The sequence below is a fragment of the Astyanax mexicanus genome, chromosome 23 (assembly GCF_023375975.1).
Source record: "Astyanax mexicanus isolate ESR-SI-001 chromosome 23, AstMex3_surface, whole genome shotgun sequence".
In the NCBI taxonomy this organism is placed as follows: domain Eukaryota; kingdom Metazoa; phylum Chordata; class Actinopteri; order Characiformes; family Acestrorhamphidae; genus Astyanax; species Astyanax mexicanus.
This window is the reverse complement of record NC_064430.1, coordinates 9,680,043-9,697,295: the sequence shown is the minus strand read 5'-3', so window position 1 is coordinate 9,697,295 and position 17,253 is coordinate 9,680,043.

The window sequence follows — 17,253 nt, the reverse complement described above, 5'->3', positions numbered from 1 at the left end:
GCATTGAGTCTGTACACAACTTTCATTACCCCTTTGAAAATTGAGGTATAGGGATTAAGTTATGGTTGAGATTAGGAATATTTTAGATTTGATATTAGATTTTCAATTGAGATTGAGTTTAGGACCATGGCCAGGATGATATCTATACAGTAAATGATGCATAAAATTTACTTTAAAAAAGATTTGCAACTTTCTGCATTTGCTTTTTTTTTTAGGTAAATTTAATTTCAGATAAATCTAAGTAACTTCAACTCGGTTTTAAGACTTAAACGTTACATAGAGTAAATAAGTGAACTTAACTGCAGTCAATCCTTTCTTTTAGTAAACTTTACTTAATTTATTCTTGCTGAATCAATCCTTTCTTTTAGTAAACTTTACTTAATTTCTGAAAACAATATTGCCTAATTACAATTACTTAATTTATACAGTATTATTCAAATAATTTATGATACATAATATATTATAATTCCTGAAATGTTAATATTTTTAGTTAAAATACACATATTACACATCAACACATGGATGTCATGTAATACATTCTTTATAATATACTTAAAACAAAGTATTACATGCCATTCATGTGTTGAGACAGTGAGACTTGGTCTGTATACAAAATAATGTTATAAGATTATGTAAATATTTGGTGTGTTTTAACTGAAAGTGATATTTAAACTTCAGGATTGTAATTAATTTTAATTAGGTAATATTATATGCAGAAATTAAGTGAAGGTTACCAAAAGAAAGGATTGATTCAGCAAAAATAAATTAAGTAAAGTTTACTAAAAGAAAGGATTGACTGAAGTTCAGTTAAATTATTTACTCTGTATTTTTGGCGGGATTGAGGTTAAGGTAAAGATCAGGACCAGATTAAGAAAGGTGTTTTTTAATTGAGAAAGGATTTTAATTGAGATTGGGTTTAGGACTAGGGCCAGGATGATGACTATACAGTAAATTTTTTATGTATCCCTGGATTACACAGCACTTTGAATTGGGATTTTCCATTGAAAAGAAAATACATTATATGACTAGGCTTAATCCCTGCTTGGGAATCTGACCCTAAATGTGTTGATTTAACACAAATTTACTGTGATGGATTGAAGGTAAAATAAGGAACAGGGCCAGATTCTGGTTGAGGATGAGACTAGGACTACATTTTAGATAAAAGGTAAAGTAATTAATAGGGCCAGGATGATGCTTGAGATTAGATTTTGGGTTGAGTTTAAGACTAGGATTAGGATGATGGTTATGATTACATTGTGGATTAAGGTCAAGGTGATCAATAGGGAGGGGGAAATGGTTAGGATTAGATTTAAAATGATATTTAAAGGTTAAGGTTAGAACTAAGGTCAGGGTAATGATTAGAATTTGATTTTGGATTGAGGTTAAGGTGATGATTAAGGACAGGAAACTAGTAAGGATTAGGTTTTGAATTAACGTTGAGGCAAAGATTACATTTTGGATTGAGGTTCAGATTGAGACTAGGGCCAGGAAAAGATGGATGGGTTTAGGTCTTTGGTTGAAGTTAAGGTTAGGATTCGGCCAGAGGATAGATGATGGCTATGATCAGGTTCTGGATTGAGATTAGAATAAAATTTAGGATTTAGCCTTAGGCAGGAATTAAGGCCAAAATGATGGTTAGGATTAAGTTTTTGCTTAAGGTTGAGGCTAGAATTGCATTTTTGGATTGAGAATAAGACTAAGAATAGGGCCAATTGTTTTTTGTTTACGATTAAGGTTAGGACTAGGTCCAGGAAGATGGTTAGAATTAGGTTTTGGTCAAGGTTAAGGTTATAATTAAGACAAAGTTATGGCCATAGCAAGGACGATTAAAGTCAAGGTTAGAATTAGGACTAGAGTTAGGTTTAGGTTTCAGGTAAGGCTGGGACTACATTTTAAGTAAAGCAAGTAGCATATTAAGTCTATTTCCCTCACTGTCTTAGATGCTTTACTACTAGTTTACTGATATGTATGTTTTATAATGTGTTACTGATACTCTGTTAAGAGTTTATTACACATTTCTAAAGAACCACTCCAACTACAGTGTTCCTGAACATAAATTTCTTACATCTGTTCCATGTTATGAATTAAAATAAGGAAAGTACTCAACAAATATGTTGACATGACAGCACAGACAGATCCCTGGATTACTGGATTACCCCTGATATGATCCATATGTTAATGATAACTCCAGAATAGTCGTGCAGGTGCCTCCGTGACACTGGTGCTCTTTACAGCGGTCCTATAATTCTCCATTGTTCACGAGCTCAAGCCGAGAGAGTGTCTGTCTGATTGTACTATTTTTACAGGCTCCAGATTTTACCCACGCATGTGCCAACGCCAGCTAATCCTTCCTATCTCCATCTTCGCCCCCTCATTTCGCTCTTCAGGGGCCAAAGTGAAAATACTTTAGAGGTCCCAGTCAAATAATAAAACATATTAGAACTAACTCAAAGGTTAAGCGTCGACAATGCCTCTGAGATCACCCGGGCTTTAAAAAGAGACCAGGATCAAAAGCTAAAGAGGCTATAAAATGACATCATTGGGACTGCGAGAGAGGCTTGTCTCAGGCTCAGCAATTGCCGATTCTCTTTCATTGGCCTCGGTGCGTTCGACGCTCCCCGCTGCTCCAGACGGACAGCTACAGCCAGCTTGTGGCTAGCTGGGGCTGCTAACCAGCTGGCCGAGCGTGCACAACTGCCTGAGTGACAGGCTAAGTCTGGAGGCTCCTGCTGCCTTTCACCTACTTGTGGCTACATGTTACCCAATGATCTCACATTAATTGCCTCATTTGGCCAGTCTTTTTTAGCTCTAGCCCTCACCGCAGAGAGAGGGTAAGGCGACCCAAAACCCCAAACGGCCATGTAAGGCTCTATCTAAGTTTAAGCTGGCAGAGGAGAGCGTAGCCTACTTTTCCCACAGGGTTCCTGCTTGGGGCGCCAAGCTACATCCAGATACACAAAGGCAAGGTTTTTAAAGAGGCCCCACTGTGGATCTTCTGCTACATTTCATCTGGCCTGAACATGGAACAGAGTGCGGAAAACAGCATTGTCGAGTTGTTGTGGCAAGTGTTGTGGTGGCATGAGTGAAGGCTGGCCCTGTGCTACAGTCACTCCCTGTCTCGAGTAACTACGGGCTGGAAATTAGGAGACATGCAATGAATCCTGCTTTAGCAAAAATGTATGGAGTATGTGGTTTTTCATTGTCTTGTTGAAAAAAAATTGCATGGAAGTTCTTGGACAAAGGGTGGAAAAAAAATATTGTTAAGCGTGTTTTAGTGACACAAGCGAACATAGACCCTGCGCTGCAATTCCTTAGAATTTCACGCAACTAGGAGATACACCATGAATACTTTACATTTGATTCAGCGCAAGCCAGTGATTGAACATGAAGGGTCCTATTTTAGTGATCTATAGTGCACCGGTCAATTATGGATCATGCAGCTGTACTTAGGAGGCCATGTCGGTGTGTCTTTGGTATCATGAGGGGACAAAAAGCATGCCTTGTGCGGCTTGAAATGCGTAAAAGCCATGTCCTCGTTCTCTTAATTTATCATGGGTGTGTTTTGCGCTCTGACATTGGCGCCTTCGTATCTTAATAGTGCGGTGCGTTGTGTGTCTCAGCTGACTGTTGACTGTTGTCAGGGTTTTAATCGGTCAGTGAATCCCCTGTGTTTCCCTAAATATATTCCTAAACTCTGACACTATTTAAATGCCGTGGGCGCAAAGCTCGAAAATAGACTGTTGATGGGGTGTAAAATAGCCACAAGCATCACAATGTGCCTTGCACAAGGTGTATGATAGGGCCCCAGGTATTAATGAATAAGGAATAAGAGTGTGAGATTATCATTTTTGCATTTATCTGAACAATCTCACAAATTTGCCTTTAGAGAAAATTAAGGGTACTCATACCAATGTCTCCAACGTCCCTGTCTTCATCATGTTTGCAGCATGTGGTTTTGCACTGTCTTGTTAAACATGCATGAATGTCCTTGTACAAAGTGAAGAAACGAGTATTGTCAAGTTTTTGCAGCATGTTTTGTGGTACTGCAGGCGAAAATAGACCCTAGGGGCGAGACAGTAGGAGAAACACCTTGAATACAAGTTCTGCTGCAGCACAAATATTAGTCTACTATCTAGAATTTATGAAAAATGACGAGAAGTACAGGATATTAATTGTCAAATTTATTTTTAAATCCTTCCACATTTGCTTCTAGAGACAGGTTTGGACAACCTTTTGTCCACAGTCATGCCTTTGTAATGTTTGCTGTATGTGCTTGAAATGGCATTGTCTTGTTGAAAGTATATATGTATATACATCCTTGGACAAAGTGTAAGAAACAGTGGATGGAGTACTGGATAGTCATTGTCAAATTTATTTAAAAATTCTTGTTCCATAGCTATTCATTTGTACAGTTTGCAGCATGTGGTTTGGCATTGCCTTGTTGAAAAAGATGTACTGATGTCCTTGGACAAAGTGTGGAAAACAATATAATCAAGTTGTTGAGGGAAATGTTAAGGTGGCTTGAGCAAACACAGACCATGCACTGCACATTTATCACTCATAGTCAAGGGATTAAAAGCAAGACACAAGGAGATATGCCTTAAAACATTTAAAATACAAGGAAGCATTCAGAAAGGGCCAACAACTGAACAACATGGAGTCCAAGCTTCACATTCAAGAAATGGTTAAAAATTCAAATTTTTAGTTCAATCCAAGCAAATGTGCTCTCTCTGAAACTTGCGGTTTCACACTGTTTTCTTTAAAAATAGAAGACATTCTAAGCATTTCAAATTTAGCCTTTTGAACAACAAACAATTTTTCATTGCCTTCCTCTTTTTAACAACTGCCTGGAAGTCAATCTCTGGCAATAAAAGAAAAATCGCAAGGCCTTGCCGAAGGGGCCGGCTTGGCACGGGCCCATCTGGACATGATCCGGCGGACGTCTGCTTCTCTGAGCGTGAGGGTAATGGGGCCTACTGATGGTCCAGCCGTGGTCACGCTGTTGTGGGTTATGAATATGAAACCCTAGGCTGTATCATCCTGCCATGTTACCAAGCAGCACTTTAGACTGTGGGAATGCGGAGCTGAAGCCTTGTGCCAGCACAGGCAGCAGGCTCCAAGGCCCCTCAACAGCTGGAGCACTGCTGCCGGAGCCTGGCGGCACAGAAACAAGAGTAGCATACAGGACAGAGGGAGAGAAAAAGACGGTGGAGGTTGGCATGGAGACTGCACAATGATGAGACGGAACCTTGGAACAAGGAAGCCTCAGCTGGACAGTAAGACTTCTTGGCTTCCTGCTTGAGAGAAGCCGAAAGCGAGTGAAGTTGGCCAAGTCCTGGAAGAACTAAAAGGGGTATAACGAGAACCATGACAAGCCCTTGTCTAAATATGAGATTCACATGTAGGTCAGCCAGTGTTTCTCTTGCCTGCAGTTTTTTTTTGGTGCTTTGTTTTCCTTCAACAGCTCTTAAGTGGTACCTAAAACAATTCCTGCACTGTAAAAACGTGCAAAAATGGAAAATGGAGGAAAGAACTAAAGTAGTTCATACACTAATTAGCATTACTAATCTGAGGTTGGCTTCCTAATAGGTGCTTAGCACTAAAATGACTCTTACTCTCTCCATGTTAAGGTGTTCTAAGATGCTACAATGCTTTTAGAAAACTTGGCCCTAATTCTTCTGCTCATTGAAATGTAAATATGCCATTTTCAAGTCAAGGATACCAAGCAATTAAGTGCCTCACATCTAATTTTTATCCCATTCTTCCTGCAAGCATGTCTTATGGTTTGCAACAGAATAAGGTTGTCATCGTCGTCACATTTTTTTACCTTCAAATTCTCCACACATTACCTATTAAGGACAGGTCAGGATTGCAGGCAGTTCAATAGCCATATCCACTTTTTTGCAGCCATGTGGTTTTGCATTGTCCATTAAAAACAAACAAAAACAAATCTTTGAATGTCAACTAAAAGCATTGTCTTAAGGGCATATTGTTATTACAGAAGTGTGCTAACATAACCTTATACCTGAAAGACAAGACCTTGGCTTTTAGACTTCTGGCTGATAACAGTCTGGATGGTCTTTTTCATCTTTAGTCTGGATGGAAGGATGGAACTATGGAATATTGTTTCATCTGTCCACAATACATGTTTTCACTGTGTGAAGATCCATCTCTGATGCTTCTGAGCCCAGAGAAGTTGACGCCACTTCTAGACATGGTTAACGTAAGGTTAAATGTAACTCTCTATGTAATTGTAGTGCTTAACAAAAGTTTGTCAAATAATAAAAAATCTTTTGCCCATGTGATTCTATCAGCGAATTATCAGTTGTCAAATTAACATTTTTAATGGAAATTGCCCCATCTCATTTTTTTCAGAATGTGGTGCATGCCTAAAATGCAAAATTGAATGCGTATTAGACATTTAACTGAAAGTTGACTAGACAAAACATATCTTTTAAAAATATATCCTTGGTTCATGACATCACTTTTTGTCATGCTTACCTTTCAGGATATTTCCTTGATCTAACACATCATCTAAACCTTCTAAACCTCAGAGAATTATTCTGGAGCTTCTCAAACTACCAAAGTCCCTAATGAGTGGAGAACATGACAGCTAAAAAATGAAAAAAAAAAAAAATCTCCATTTTTGTCATTGTTTGGATCAATACATAAGTTCACCGACCCAGCGGTTCCTTACACTGTTTCAACATTTCTTGATGAATGGACCAATAGAAATTGTCCAAAATCACCTAAAATAAACTGTTTTTTCATTGAATTCCATTGGAAGTCAAGAAGGTTTTTTCTCTTTCCTGTAAAGTTGATGGTTTGGAGATACTGCACATGTTTTTTTTTTTGGACAGCGATGATATAGAGTAGCACAATGTATGAAATGGGCTATAATGCAGATTACAAAGCTAAAATTAACCATTTAATTAGTGTGCAAATTAAATTGCATTGAGTTGCCAGTTTCAGAATACAATGCAAGAAATGCAATAACAGTCAAGTAAGTGATTTTTTTTCTCTCTTTCTCTCTCTCTCTCTTTCTCTCTCTCTTTATTTCTCTCTCTTACTCCCTCCCTCCTCCTCTATAATCCTTGTTTGGGAGGAGGCGCGCAGGCCGGAGCCGTTAGCCCTCTCGACGCATTAGCGCTCAGCATTAGCCTCTTTTAAGGCTGCCAGCTGTGTAGCGCTGCCATGCCATGTAGCCAAGCCTGGCGTAGGGGCGGGGTGGGTAGTAGGTGGAGGGGTGGCGATGGTGGTGGTGGGGGTGGTGTTGGCTAAGGTTTTAGATGGGCACCCCCCAGGGAGCTCAGCATGCCAGCGCTGCCCTCTAGTGCTAAGGAGGAGAAACACACAGGTTTTAATAAAGCGAGTCAGAGCAGATGTGGTGACACGGCTTCTCAGAGTTAAACAGATAATTGGCCTTATTGATGTATAAAAGATGTCCCACTGCGCCCTCAGAATCTCCATTAGTGAGGGAAAGCTTAAATTGTTCATGAACTGCTTCTGAATATAGAAATAATAAGAAAGAAGATTAATAAGTCCTGTATTTTTTCTTTCTCTCTCTCTCTTTCTCTCCGTCTTGTTCTCTGTTTTTTTATTTTTTGTGATTGAGTGTTTGAATGCACTGTGTGTGTTTGTGTGTGTGTGTGTGTGTGTGTGTGTCTTTTGTCACCAATTAAAATGCTTGGGGGATTAATTATGCTACATTATACCTGCACTGTTAGACTGGATATTTAATGAATTTACTGAAATTTAAGATTGACATTTACTGGGAATTTAAATTAATTACTACTACTTTGACAGTCAGATTAACAAAAATGATAAAAAAAACAAACAAATAAATAAATAAATATTAAATATTTTTTATATTTAACTAAAATATAAATAAAAAATGCCCATATAATAAAATTAGACAACAAAGAAGTAAACTATAAAGTAAACAATAAAGCAAACAACCACCACAGGACAGAGTCAACAGTTTCACTTTATTAAGGTAGCCTGGGGGGAATGACTACACATTGAGGGTAAGTGTCAAAAATAAGGGTCTGTCAAAGACCATAGACTAATCTCACTTATCATAAGTTCATTCAATTCAAAGATCTTATTTCAATATACAGTATGTGTGGCTATAAATATTCACCTAATGGTAAATAAAGTAGTATTTATATAAAATAGAAGATTTTATTGTTGCATTTCAAACTAATTGTGTTTTTTCAGTGTGAAGAAGAGGCAGTAGCTGTAGCACCTGTGAGCCTGAATAAATTGAATTTACTTACTGAAATTAGATGTAAGAAACCAGTAGCCTTAATCCTTAATAAAGTAACGTTTCCTGAGAACTTGAGTTAACTAAACTCAAATCTTACACAATAATTTCACTCCTATTTTATTTCACAGTCAGATTAACAAAATTCATCTGTGTTTAGTTTTCTTTTCAATTTTATCTAATTAAAATATAGATTTGCTATAGAGTGAACACGATAGCGAACAACCAACAAGTCAACAGCTCCAGTTTAGTAGAGCTTGGTTTTACAGTCTACAACAAAGAGGCCAGGTAGTTAATCATTATAAAGTACAGTATATCGTCGCTGTCCAATGAAAAACAAGTATCTCCAAAACAGCAACTTTACAGGAGACTTTTCATTGGTCAATTAATCTCTCTTTAAAATTTGGGGACAAGGGACAAGGGTTTGTGTGTTTAAATTATGCAGTAAACTAAATATCGAGAATTGGACTGCGACAATATGATTTACAAGTGTCAAAAACAGGGGGCTGCCAAAGATGTAACAGATAAATCTCAGTTATTCTAAGCTGATCAAATTTAAATGTACAGTAGCCTATATGTGGATATACAGGGGTTGGACAATGAAACTGAAACACCTGTCATTTTAGTGTGGGAGGTTTCATGACTAAATTGGAGCAGCCTGGTGGTCAGTCTTCATTAATTGCACATTGCACCAGTAAGAGCAGATTGTGAAGATTCAATTAGCAGCAGGGTAAGAGCACAGTTCTGCTCTAAATACTGCAATGCACACAACATTATGGGTGACATACCAGAGTTCAAAAGAGGACAAATTGTTGGTGCACATCTTGCTGGCGCATCTGTGACCAAGACAGCAAGTCTTTGTGATGTATCAAGAGCCACGGTATCCAGGGTAATGTCAGCATACCACCAAGAAGGACCAACCACATCCAACAGGATTAACTGTGGACGCTGTAAGAGGAAGCTGTCTGAAAGGGATGTTCGGGTGCTAACCCGGATTGTATCCAAAAAAAAAAAAAACAACATAAAACCACGACTGAACAAATCACGACAGAATTCAATGTGCACCTCAACTCTCCTGTTTCCACCAGAACTGTCCGTCAGTTTCTTTTTCTCCAACCCCTGTAAATATACATTTAATTGAAAACAGTATTTATATAAAATAGGCTTGATTAATTATTTGATTATTTGATTTGAAGTATGTAGTATTGGTGTGGAACAGATACAAAATAACAGTAGCATTAGCACCAGCACAACTGTGGAAGTGAGTAAGGTGAGGTTAATGGACAAACAGAAACTGATATCGCATTCATGGTGAACCCCCCCACCACACACACACACACACACACACATATCTATGTAGGTAATGCACTGCCTTTTCAACATGGTCTCCAGTGTGTGTTCTCTATTGTTTTATTTATTATCAGAAGGTGCGTCTAATACCTTTTGATTTTGCGATGATTGAAGTCGAACTCGTAGCATCGCGGGCCGATGCCGGGCTCATCGGGTACACATGTTTCGTGATGGCATGTTGTAGCTACAACACAACAACAAATACCCTGCGCTCCATTGATCTGATAATGACGAGGCTGATTAATGAGTCGGCACTTCCTGCTCCGGAATAATGATCGGGTCCTGTCCGCGGAGGCTTCTCTCTCTCTCTCTTTCTCTCTCTCTTTTTCTTTAAGCATTCAGTGCTCAACCTCTCCGAGGTCCTACCACCTCCGAGGCCTTTGATCAAAGTGAGCGCTCTATTTCTATCCTGGGTTTAAAACTTTAAAACCCCAATATATACTGTCTATAAAACTTCAGAACTCTTCCATTTCTGAGACAGATCATAAAATACCCAAAATATACTGTATAATAAAATTTATTGGAAAAATCCAACGGGTTTTTTGAGGTAAGAGGAAGGGAAAGGGTGGGAAGGGTAGAATATATAAAAAAATACACACACACACACATGCACATGCACACACATACATCTTTAAAATTAAATCCAGCTCTTGAGTTCTTAGAAGTCTGTATACATATATTTATATTCAAATTCGATCCACATAATTATTCGTGGAAGGAAGGCACTTGAAACGTTGATGGGGCTCTATCAGGGAGGAATGACACCTTGTTAAGTTAGGAATTCTCTTTGTGTTAGCACGGCTTCTCTAGTTAATCTCGCACCTTGCTTGATCTGCAATGTCGTAATTGGAATGCACAGTGAAAGGGCCTGTCTCATTGAGCTCGGCGCAGAACAATGAAAGAAATGAACATCACACCGGGCGTTAGCTTTCTAATCAATTCCGTGTGAGCGTGCTCAGAAGCGGGGTTGTACTTTTTAATGAGGACAGGGGTTTTTTGGTACCTCTGTGTTTCTGAAGCCGAGAGGATTACAGTGCCAATTAAGTAAACTTTCACTTCAGCTGAAGAGATCTCTCCGCTTTTGATTTGGAGTTGCTTGTTTGTCGTTTTTATATATCGTGAAGACAAAACCCTTCTAAACATGTCTACAAACATGCCAGCGAACAACATGTGTCTGGATTAGGCCTGGCTCGATAGTTACACCGTTGATTTATTGTACAATATAGAGTATTTGGACATGGACGTGACTTCAATCAATAAAATAACTTTTACTGACCTTGATAAATCGTGTTCACTTGCATGCTTGTCCATGTTTGTCTATATAAGAATGATGCTTGTTTGTAATTATTGTTATTGGTTTGCAATTGGTATGTGTTATATTTTAAAGTAAGGTCAGCTAATTTAATTTTACAGCATAAGCAGCTGCAGACTTTTACTAAACTATTATTAACCTTTTTTTTTTTTACTAAACTTTTATTAAACTATTATAACTTAGGGTCTTGGGTTCAGGTCTCTACCTGGATGGAGCTCCATGTTTTCCCTGTGTCTGGTGGGTTTCCTCTGGGGATTCTGGTTTCCTCCCACAGTCCAAAAACATGAAGATCAGGTAATTTGGATACTCTAAATAGCCCAGAAAATTATAAATTCAAATTCAAATTAAATACTCTAAATTGATCTGTATGTATGTGTAAAGTGTGTGGAATGTATGTAATGTGTGTGTGTGTAAATGTGTGTATGACTGTGTGCCTGATATGGATTGGCACTCTGTCCTGGGTAAAATGTTGTAGTGCCCGACAGTCGTTTCCGGTTAGGAGTATGCTGTGTGCTATCGGCTGCCGCTTCTCACCGGTGTGTGGATGAGTGCTGAGTTTGAATGGATGTACGTAAAATTGTGTAAATTTTAATTAAGAGTAAGTCCACTCTTTCTCTGCTGCTAAGCGCGGCTTAAGACTTTGACATTGACCACACTTTGAGAAATGTAGAATTATGTAGAATTATGGGTGAAAAAAAGTGTGATCTGTTATGTTTCACTTAACACAACATTCATTCATTCATTCATTCATTCATTCAGTCAGTCAGTCATTCCTCATCAATACCGGCTTTATAGGGTTGCTGGGGGGGGGGGGGGGGCCTGTCCCACCCTGGACAGGCCGCCAATCCATCCCAGAGTTAATACAACATACAGTATCTATTTCAATTTACTCTTTTTTTAAGGCAATTGATTTGCATGCATTTTTAGGTAATGTGAAATAATTTGACTATTGATAGAAATTATGAATTATCAAAAATCATACCCCAGCATACATTTTTTTTTTAAGTAATGGTTCATTGATCCTTTAAGTGGTACAACTTAATTTGTATTATACTATTCCATTCTCAATATATCAGTCACATTAAAAAAGTCTTTAAATTACTTTAATAACATTTATTGCAATTATTTCTAAAACAATATATCATCCAAACATAAGTTGTTATTGTGAATATAATGTGGATAGAATACAAAAGGACTGGGAAGAACATTCGTATGTGTGTGTGTGTGTGTGTGTGTGTGTGTGTGTGTGTTGGTCACATTTCAGCGTGGTCTCCCGTGTCACGACCCCGCTGCATAAACAGTCCAATGATGGGGCCGATCAGTCGTCATGGTGACCTTGCAGTCACCGGGGTAACCCGTCACCCAGCGGGCAAACAAACTCGACCCCGTGCCCTGCATTCCGCCAGGCGCTCTCTGATGCTGCTGCCCATTTAACACACACAAACACACACACACACACACACACACACACACACACACACACACACACAATTATTCACACACACTTATTCACACACACTGCATGCTACAGTTATTGTATGGCGATGCACAGAGTCTCTTTTGTTGTTCAATTTAGAGAGGCCGGTGGCATCAATGCTGAATGAAAGCACCAGTGGTGCAGTTCATAGCTTTACTACAAAAGCAGTGTTTCCAATATTTTGTCCATACCATCCAAATGACCTACAGTTACATTTGCATTATTGTAATCAACCGAAAGTACTTTAAATTGGGAAGTAGGTGGCACTGTGGTAATCGCCAATATAACAGAAAAATGCTCGTATACACATACAGTACAGGCCAAAAGTTTGGACACCTTCTCATTCAATGTGTTTTCTTTATTTTCATGTCTATTTACATTGTAGATTCTCATTGAAGGCATCAAACCTATGAATAAACACATTTGGAGTTTTATTTACTTAACAAAAAAAAAATGAGCTGTCCTCCACAGTCACCAGACCTGAACCCAATCCAGATGGTTTGGGGTGAGCTGGAGCACAGAGTGAAAAAGGCAAAGGGGAAACAAGTGCTAATAAACACCTCTGGGAACTCCTTCCTTAAAGACTGTTGAAAAACCATTTCAGGTGACCACCTCTTATTGAGAAGCTCATTGAGAGAATGATGCCAAGTGTGTGCAAAGCAGAAATCAGAGCAAAGGGTGACTATTTTGAAGAAACTAGAATATAACCTTTTTTTTGGGTTAGAGTACAGAACTCTAGACCTATGTCCAATTTTTTTTTTAAGTGTGGGACGCTATTGGACATGTTTTCAACACTATACCTTTTTCTGTGTGATTTTTTTTTTTTGTAAAGGGGGGGTTCCTTACTAAACTAAACTAATTAATGTCACAATACATTTTTACCAGATCTGTGCAAACTTTCACCACAAAGACTTTTGTGAAGATTTCATTTTATATAGGACAGTCCTACAGAGTTAGAGTCCAGCCTACATCAAATGCAGCCTAGGCTTTGCAATCCAGCTGAAACAATTTACTTGGATGGTGCATTTGATGATGCCCAACTGACATTCAACTAACATTCAACTGAATGTCTATTAAATGCAATTGAACTGAAAAGTGAAAGTAAATAATTCTCTATTGAATGGAACCCAACATCCAACTCCGACCCCAACTCTAACCTTAACATTTTAGGATTGGGTTTAGAGTTAGATTTCAAGTTTAGGTTAGGGTTAAGTGTAGGGTTAGATTTTAGTGTTGATTAATGGTTAGGGTTAGGTTTAGGGTTAGGTGTAGGGTTATGTTCTATTTACATTCAACATATGGTTAAGTTGTAGTTAATAGACATTCAGTTTAATGTTAGTTAAATGTCAGTTGAGCATCAAAGAGGTCATCAAATGGACCGTCCAAGTAAAGTGTACATTTATAACCCAGTAATTATAAAAAAATGTAACAGTAGCAACTATTATATGTACTGTAGGAACTGATTTGTGAATGCACAATATCTTTGCAGTTTAATTGGTCAATATAATCCTGAATTCTTGAAGAAATTCCTACCAATCCAGACAACACAAGCCAACTCCACCCTAAAAAGACACAACACAACAAACTGGCAACCAGAAGTGAGTAAGACGTGACTGGGTGAGACTTTTTAGACCAGAACCAAAGTGACAATAAAACGTCAACCTCGTCACCTCTGTTCTGACATCAGGAGGGATCATGACTCCGTGTCTTACTGTGTTTTTTTCCTTCCTTCCTCCTCTCGCTCTCTCTGTCTTTCACTCGCTCCCATATTTTGCACTGTTTTTGATAATTTAAAGTGATTGTGAGCGGAGTGAGGGCTGGATGTCATAACACTTCTCTGAACTACCTATATTTACGGCTGAAAGTGAATTCTTGATGAGGGCGGCGATATCAAAGGCTCCAGGATCAAAGCGGCTCTAATAAGCTACCCACTGTTCTTAGAAACCTGGACTTTTTACCGCACCGACATGTCTCTCTATCTCTCTCTCTCTCCTGCTCTTTCTCTCTTCCTCTCGCCTTGGCATTTCTTCATTGGCGTTATGCAAAAGGCGAGACGGTGAAAGCAAACATCTGTAGTCACATTGTCATCCTCTAGTCTTTAATTTGTTCCTCTGTATACCTTTGTAGAGGCAAATGTCCCCAGCGCAGGCTGTGCTTTTTTGGCTGCTGCTGTTTTTTAAGCCCCCAAATGAAACACCGCTTGTCATCTTTTATTATTTTTTCATATTTTCCTTTCAAAAAAAGCACACCTGATGCTACTCGCGCTGCATGCACTTTGGCAGACGTTAGATTTTCTTTTCCCTGTACGGTTTGCGACTTGGTTAGGCGCAAATATACATATACGTACACAAATGGGAAAGAAATAAAAAATAAAAGATACACCACAAAACTAAAAAAGAGTCACATCTTCAGTTGTAATGAGTTTCAAGCCGCATACAAAGCAGTGAAAGCATCTGGTCCCTAGTTCAATGGGTCTCATTCACCAACCATTCTTACGAACAAATTTGTTCTTAAACCCCACTTAAGTGCACTTTCTATGAAGTACAGAATATAGGAACACTCCAGACCAATTGTAGACACATGCAAGTAAATGATCAGTAAAAGCAGTTTTGTTCATTATAAGTCAATCAAATTATAGTATTTGGAATATAATGTATTGTTCTTTTTCAAGTAGTCTATATTTCAATTATAATTTTTTTTTGTATTTTTTTTATCAGCAATTGGTTAATAAAATCAAAAGTCGGGGATTGATCACTGTATTTAAGGCCCTATTTAAAGCACATTGAGAAGAAGCACGTTTTAGATCATTTCCATTTATTTGCAGAAAATGATAAGGTAACACTTTACTTGGATGGTCCATTTGATGGCCTCTTTGATGACTCCAACTACATGTCTATTAAATGCAAATGAACTAAAAGGTGAAAGTAAATGATTCTCTATTGAATATAACCCTACACTCAACTCTAACCCAAACGCTTATCTTAATATTTTAGGATTGGGTTTAGGGTTAGATTTTAAGCTTAGGCTAAGGTTAGGGTAAGGGTTAGGTGTAGGGTTAGATTTTATGGTTAATTAAGGGTTAAGGTTAGGGTTAGGTGTAGGGTTAGGTTCTATTTTGAATCATGTACATTCAACATAGGGTTAAGTTACATTTAATGGACATTCAATTCAGTGTAGTTGAATGTCAGTTGAGCATCAACAAGGCCATGAAATGGACCATCCATGTAAAGTGTTACAAATGAGAAATATCCAATATCAAGGTTTAGGTTACCAAGACCTGAGTTAATGGAATTATGCGAAATTTTAGGGCCAGCACTATGAATCCATACCTGACGGTTGAATCCAGCACCATCACATGTGCCGATATTTCTGCTTGTTAATTTACACAAATTTCTCTACTGACAACTGTCTATTAAGGTGAGTAAAGTGCTTATTTTTATTTACAGTAAGCTTTGATTTCCAATGTTCTAGCTCCGGTTAGCAGTGCTTAGCGCTAGTAAATGTCACCCGACAGCGCTACACAGAGGAACCCTAGTGTTTTGGTAAAGTCAGGGCGATATCAGCTAGCGGTTTGTCCCACATAGCTTGTTTTAACAAGGTAAACATGCAGATTACAGTCTGATATACTCACCTCTAAACGGCAAAAGAGCTTTGGCGCTGCAGTTAGCGTCTAAAATGCTAACGCTGCTCAAGCCTTGGTGCTGGAGAAACTTCAGGGAAACTGTACGGAGAATTCATACATAAGGCACACTGTATTATAAGGCGCACTGTTGATTCTTAGGAAAATTAAATAATTTAAGGTAACTTTTATAAAACAAAAATTATGGTATATTTGTGTAGAAATTTATAGTTTTTATAGCTTTATAAATATACCACAGCACAACTGTCGACACAGCACACAGCAGGACACACTCCCCATACTGTACACATATGCACAGAGTCCTCAGGCCATGTCATCCCTCTTTCTCTCTCTCTTTCTCTCTCTCTTTCTTTCACAGCAGTGTAAGGGAGGAAGTAATTGAGTGTGCCACACAGTCTTTAAGTGTTGTCTCTTTCAAACTGCTCCATGATTAAGAGAGACAGACGATTAGAGGCTGCACGGCTGACTCATGAAAACACACACACACACACACACACACACACACACACACACACTCGTTCACACAGCTGCACGGATGATTAAAATTTAATGGTAATGATATGGTTATGCATGGGGCAATACACTGGGGTTAAATAATGATAATAGCACCCCCTCCTCCCCCCCAACACTCCCTCCCTCTCTCTCTCTACCTCTGTAATAATGTAGTCTGCAGTGCAACATGATGTTAAAATTATGGCTTAGATTAGAGGCATTAGTGGCCAGTCAACACACATCCCTCCCTCCGCCACACTGGGAAGGCTCCGAGGGAGACAAACAGTGTTAGGGAAGACCGTCTCGCTGCTCTACAGGTAACCTGATGTATATCATTATCATTAGACGCTAGAAGAGCAGCTCAGACCTCCAGCTGTGGGAGACCAACCCTGCTGCTTCCTTAAAAATAGTGTTTACACTGGTATAGCACAGCGCTAGCAATCTGTGTAGGCTACAATCCTCTCTTACAGCCAATAAGCTTTAGGAAAGGGGCTGTAGATCACACCTCAACAACAGAAGCAGAGACAGAAAGCACAAGATCAAACTTTACCTCAAAGTACCTGGATGGGTAGCTCTAGTTCTAGTGGTTTCCAAAGGTTATTAATTGTTGTAATTTTTACAGTTTGCTACAAAGTTTGTCTTCTTTAATAGCTGCCTGTGTAGAATACTGTTATACTTGATATTTGGGGTCAGGTATCAATGAAAAACCTCCAATA